The sequence below is a fragment of the Microtus oregoni genome, unplaced genomic scaffold (assembly GCF_018167655.1).
Source record: "Microtus oregoni isolate MIOR12 unplaced genomic scaffold, Mior012 000008F_ref0000371, whole genome shotgun sequence".
Lineage (NCBI taxonomy): Eukaryota > Metazoa > Chordata > Mammalia > Rodentia > Cricetidae > Microtus > Microtus oregoni.
Genome location: NW_024543067.1, coordinates 9,637,655 through 9,643,654, shown reverse-complemented (window position 1 = coordinate 9,643,654; position 6,000 = coordinate 9,637,655). Strand labels below are relative to the sequence as shown.

Sequence of the window (6,000 nt, the reverse complement as noted above, 5' to 3'; positions counted from 1 at the left end):
CTTTCCTTCCTTCCTTCCTTCCTTCCTTCCTTCCTTCCTTCCTTCCCTCCTTCCCCTCTCTCTTTCTTCTCCTCCTTTTTTTGCCAAAGTGAAACATTATTAAATATATAACATGTTATTAAAATATTTACCTTGAGTTGCGAGGCAGAAGGGTGAAGAAGCTAAAGAGGATCTTTTCAGAGATTTTGTGACTTGGGAAAGAGGAAGGAGATAATGGGGATACAAAGGCTGTGAAAATGTTTGGTGTTTGGTGAGAAAACAAAATACTGAGGTTGATTCACAGTTAGAAGCTTCAGGAATAGATATTCATCTGGAATTCTCTAAAAAGACCATAATGAAGAACATTGCCCTAAAGTGAAACAATCAAATTCCAGCTGGGAAAGTAGCCTGCTGCTGTGGGCCAGGCACTGTGTCTGACCATGGGGAAACTGCCATAAAATGCAAGCTCCTGTCTTCTTGGGGATTCCACTCTGTCGGAAGTGTCTATGAGGGGTGACTTAGTTGAGCACTTGGAAAGGCTTGAAGGAATCAACATAGAGCTTGCTGTTCTCATCCTTGCTTTCTTTTTATTGGAACCAGATCTCCAAACATGGGATAATATTCATGATATGCAGGTCTGACACCCTTCACGGACCAAGCACTCAGGTATAGATGGGATATATAGGAAGGGATAGGATCATCTGTCGTGATGTGTATGCCTAGCATTCTGCTTTCTGTCCTGACTCACTTTGCTGTAACTCTCTATAATGGGCGTTCTAGAGCAGCCAACCTTGGGCAGCTAGCTCCTGATAGCCGTCTGCCCCACTCTTTGTCCCTCTGTTCTCAGGCAGGATGCTACTCACTTTTCTTTTTTCAGATGACCCTACAAATACCTTCCTCAGCCCTGGTATTTTGTGGTACACTGAAGGTTTTCTCTTGATGGGTCTCAGACGTGTTTTGAATTTCCTATATTTTGATAAAGACCCTTGGGTAGTCTGTGCTCTCCCTGTTTATTTCTCCATGTCCTTGATATGATCAACAGAAATAGTAAGCTTTATTTTGAGGCTGACAGCTGGAGGGAGAGGGAGAAGGGAGGCACAGGAAGGGTGAACGGGGAAAGTACGGCAATGCTTCGATGAATGGCTCTAGTAAGCGACTGAGGTCTCCATGGTTTGAATTACTTACCAGAGGCCATCCGCTCAGGAGTTACCTCACCAGCTTCTTCTTTTGTCACCGTGGTGACATCTTGTCCATATGGGACAAAGGAACCTTTTGGGAAAGGGCTACTGAAGACAGACAGAGATACAGGGCAAACAAGCAGAGAGACTGCAGAAGAGTAAGAGAAGAAGCCCAGCCCCAATTTACTTCTTCACTTCTGGCTTTGAAGGTCCCAGGCTGTTGACAACAGACCCTTGTAGGATGCCTGAAGTCTGTGCCACTCAGTGTCAGCCCACAGCCAGCACTGGACCACTGGGGATGTGACTGTGGCTTGGGACATGAGCCCGCTTGTTCGCTTACTCACAGTGAAAAGAGTTTTGAAATGAGTTCTGAATAGACAGCATTTTCTTTGTGTGATTGGTAAATAATACAGCGCAAAGTTAGCAAGTTGCAGGCTTCTGCATTCTGATTCTAGGCAACCTTTTTGTGGGGAGAAGGGCAGGATGTTTCTCACAGAATGTGACCTCACGGGAATACTCGAGGTAAGGAGCAAAAAAAGCCTGATCTGAAAGAATAAATGTGACTTTTTAGTAAAGTTATGAGGGGAGAGAAGGTTTCTGGTGCTGTAGTACACAAAAACCAACACCTGTTAATGTGCCTTTGTTTAGTCCCGATAGGAAAAAATGAATGACCTTTCTTGTGATAATTTAACATTTTTCTCTTTTAGAAAGTAATGAGATATCTGAATGGATCAGCGTGGAGAAACCCTAAAAGAAATAGCATAAGAACATTTTGGAACATATCCAAGAAAAGATAACTCTCCACTTACCTATAGACATCTACCAGGTCCAGGTAAGGGCAAATATTGTCAAAAGTAGATTGTAGTTATTTGATTACATCTCATACTGGCTTGGACTTGGGGAGAAAACAAAGAGGACTGAGGTGGACTGTAGAAAGGGGACCTGGGAAGACTCACTGCGGTTTCTCCTCTCTTGCAAGCATGGGTATGGTAGCCCTGTGTGACCATTGGTAGTCACCGGGAGCTTTTGTTAATAATGCCAGCTTTGCAGGAGTAGAGGACATGTGATCTAGTTCCAGGGGGCATTGAAAATTATCAGATTCTGCAAGCCCTTCTGTAAAGTGACAGCGTGTTTATATTACAAATGCTGCTTGTGCAGTATGGATTCGTACTGGGACTGACTCATTTTCTATTTAGAATTTTCTTTTAGAAAACCACTTCTTAATGGTGCTCAGATAAGAAATACATCTGTTGCTTACATACAATAAGCATCGAATATGAAGATAAGTTGAGTACTTGAGTGGTTGTTTGTTGCTACGAGAGACCTCTAACATATGTATGCTGTATGTCTCTTTACTGGAGCACAGGCTCCAAAGTAGGAATTTCCTCCCCTTGCAAAATAGAGTTTGTTCTTAATGCCAAGCTCACTTGTGTTTCTAAAAAATGAACATCTCTTCAGAACCCTCAAATGGGTGCTTTGACGGATGTCCAGAGGGACAAAGATTTCGCTGGCCGCCCTGTGGTACTTTTAGACTCTGAGAGTGTTTCTTAGAGCAAAGCTTCGAAACACTTTCTTTTGTTGCCATTTGTAGTGTGTAATGTGAGCATTGTAAGGAGATTCTCCTTCTGTGGTGTGGGTTGAAGTGGAGCTGTTGGTTCTGTGGACTGTGCCACATCTCCCTCAGGACTGATGAAGCTAAACCGGAGAGGAGGGGAATGAGAAGCCCAGGATCGAAGCTGGTGTCCCCACAGGAAAGAATTTCAGCTTTCCCACTGCGTACTACCTAGAGCCTTGGTCTTTCCAAGTAATTCATAAAAGTCAGTGTCAGATTCATTGGCCAGGTCCATTAGGTCAACTCAGATGTACCATGCAGGAAGAAGTGATTCTCCTGCAGCTTTTTCTCACGCTACTGAAAAGGAATGGTGATTGCCGTGAAAATCGGTCCCACCTTAGGGAAGTTTATAGTGACATACTGATTTGCTTACTGACTTTGTATAAAGTTAAACTTCTGGGGTGACACATTATCCTTAGTTTGTCACTGTGTTCATCTTCTGAAGAGAGCATTGTCTCAAAATCAAAGATCTCAGGCTGAACAAGCTTTCCTCCAATTCATTACATGTTAAAATGTAAAGATAGTTTTAAAATTTAAAAATTTAATTTTTAAAAATGTAAAGGGCTGTCCTCCACGTTGCCACATTCCTGAACGAGAAATGAGAGGGATGCTCTTGGATAGCACCCTTGATGGATGGGGTAGAGATGTAGAATAGTTTCCATAATTTTTTTATACCAGCAGAGGGCAGCTCAGAGCAATAAAACTGTGAAAAGTTTCCAACCAATTATCAAAAACAAAACAACCAACCAACCAACCAAACAAACAAAAACCTTCAGGGAAAATATCTGCTTAAAATCTTCCCTTTCAGCTCACGGACTGTGGACTGACAGCTAAGCAACCTGCCTGGGACTGAACTAGACCCTCTGAATATGGGTGACAGTTATGTGGCTTGATCTGTGTGTGTGTGTTGGGTAGGGCCTGGCAGTGGTACCAGGACCCATCCCAGGTCTTTTTGGAGCCTATTCCTTATGGGTGGGATACCTTGCTCCGCCTTGATATGGGGGAAGGGGCTTGGTTCTGCCTGTAGTTGGTATGCCAAACATTGTTGACTCCCCAAAGAAGAATGGGGGCTGGGAAGTAGGGTAGGTAGGTGAGTGAGAAAAGGGGAGGAAGGGGGAACTGGGGTTGATATGTAAAATAGGCAGTAAATAAAATTAATAAATATCTGTCCTTTCAGAGAATGTCCTTCCCTGAAACTACAGATTTCTGAAGTAACGAAGTAGCAAGCACGATGGTCCCTAAGTGGGCATTTCACCTGGGGATGCTGAGGTGCAAAGGACACAATGAATAGCCCGAGGCCCCAGTGATGTTTGAACTGTGATTTCTCTTTTCTTTTTCTACTAGGCACTAGCTAAGGATCTTTTTTTTTTTTTTTTTTTTTTTTTTGAGACAGGGTTTCTCTGTGGTTTTGGAGCCTGTCCTGGAACTAGCTCTTGTAGACTAGGCTGGTCTCGAACTCACAGAGATCCGCCTGCCTCTGCCTCCCGAGTGCTGGGATTAAAGGCGTGCGCCACCACCGCCCGGCTTAAGGATCTTTTGTATGTAATGCTCTCCTATTGAGCTGCATCCCTGAGGAACTGGGTTTTGATTTTTCTTTTAGTTTCCTGTGTTACAAACATCTATATGAGCTCCAATATCAGCAAGGTGTGCAAGTCCTCATGATGCAACTTTTCAGGATTATATTTCTGGAGAAAAATAACAAAATCAAATTCATTGAGTAATCTGTTCTCAAAATATGCTTTGGGGCAAAATGTATATTAGAAAATTTCTCCCATTGCCCCCAACATGATAACTCATTGTTCCCCTTAATTGATTTTCTCCTCAGAATTGCTACAGCAAATGTTTGCTGTTGTTCTGTATCAAGGCACATTTAATGTTTAACATTGGGACATACATTTTTGTGCTGGAAATCTGAAAAGAAATCCCGCTACTAGTCTACACACTAGACTTCACCAGCATCACAAAGGCCACAGGGCACAGTTCTGTATGACCCCTTTATGTTCTGTTGTAAAATTGCTGCAAACTCCTAGGTTTAGTACACAAACGTAGGAAATTAAAATGCCTTTATACTGAATCTTATTCTGTATGTGAAAACTTGGCATTTGGGGCATTTAAGAAATTATGAAGCCTTTTTCTCCTTTCAGAATTTTAGTTCTGAGAATGTAACACCTCGAGATCATCCCCTTTCATAACCATGTACTTGCTTGGTTTTACTGTCTACATAACTTTGGCTTATGTTGACTTAAGATATTTGACATATCAAATATTGTCGCTTTCAAAGGTTTCCCAGGCAACTGTAACAATTCATCTGGCTTCCATCAAAAGCGCCCTTGAACTCTCGTCTCATTTTCCTTGTATATTGTAACATGTGCGAATGGAAAAAAGACCAGAGACTTCGGGTACTGGGTTACTATGGATAATCTGGTGAAGAGAAGGGGAAGTTTCACATAATTTTTTCACTAGGTTGATGAGTCTTCAGCTTCCTGGCTTCCTCCTCTTTGTTGAAAACGGGGAAGAGCAGGCTTGTGTTCAGAGTTGGGTTTGGTCCTTAATGTTCTAGGCTGGCACTTGACTGCTAAGCCCCCAATCTGTGCCCTACAATGCTACGTTGGGATTGATCTGACTAGGGCAATGAAGAAAGACAGACACCTGTATAGGAAAGCTGGGATCAGGTGGACTGTGTGCCCTGATCGAGGCTCAGCAGCAGCCAGCAACCTCAGTGAGTTTATTATGAAACAATGAGCAGAGAGGCAGGCTTATTACACAGAGCTGTATGAGGAGGCAGGTTATTGCATACAGTAGAACAAGGGGGCAATTTGAGCTAATTTGGGTGACAGGAGTAGTAGCTCCTCTGTGGAGGAGTAGTTTCAGACTGTAAACACCAGGAGGAAGACACTGTAATGTATTCATTGTGTACATGATATCAACATCCACACACAGACCAGGGCAGGCCTTTGGCATTCTCATGGGTCTGAGGCATTGAGGTGGTTGCCATTGCTGTCCTCATGTCAAACATACATTCTCTCAGGGTGTCACCTGCTCTCCTCACTGGGCTGGACCTCTCTGGCCCACAAAGGATTATCCACCCCCACATTTCTGACTGGGGTCTTCCCATGTGCTTTGCTGACTCTCCCACGATGACGCTGGAGTTTCAGATTTCATGCTGTGTAGCTTGTCATGAGCCCAGCAGCTCAGAGGAAAGCACTGCAATCACCTCCTCAAGAAGTCCTA

The 6,000-nt window shown here is 43.3% G+C and overlaps 1 protein-coding gene across 1 annotated transcript in view; it reads left to right on the top strand.

The window, feature by feature from the left end:
- Positions 1-1,907: 1,907 nt before the first annotated feature.
- The window catches only part of St18 (ST18 C2H2C-type zinc finger transcription factor), a 249,079-nt gene continuing 244,986 nt past the window's right edge, over positions 1,908-6,000 (top strand). Inside the window, exon 1 of the mRNA XM_041657764.1 lies at positions 1,908-1,989. The gene's annotated coding sequence lies outside the window, so the exon portion shown is untranslated. The remainder of the gene's footprint in view (positions 1,990-6,000) is intronic.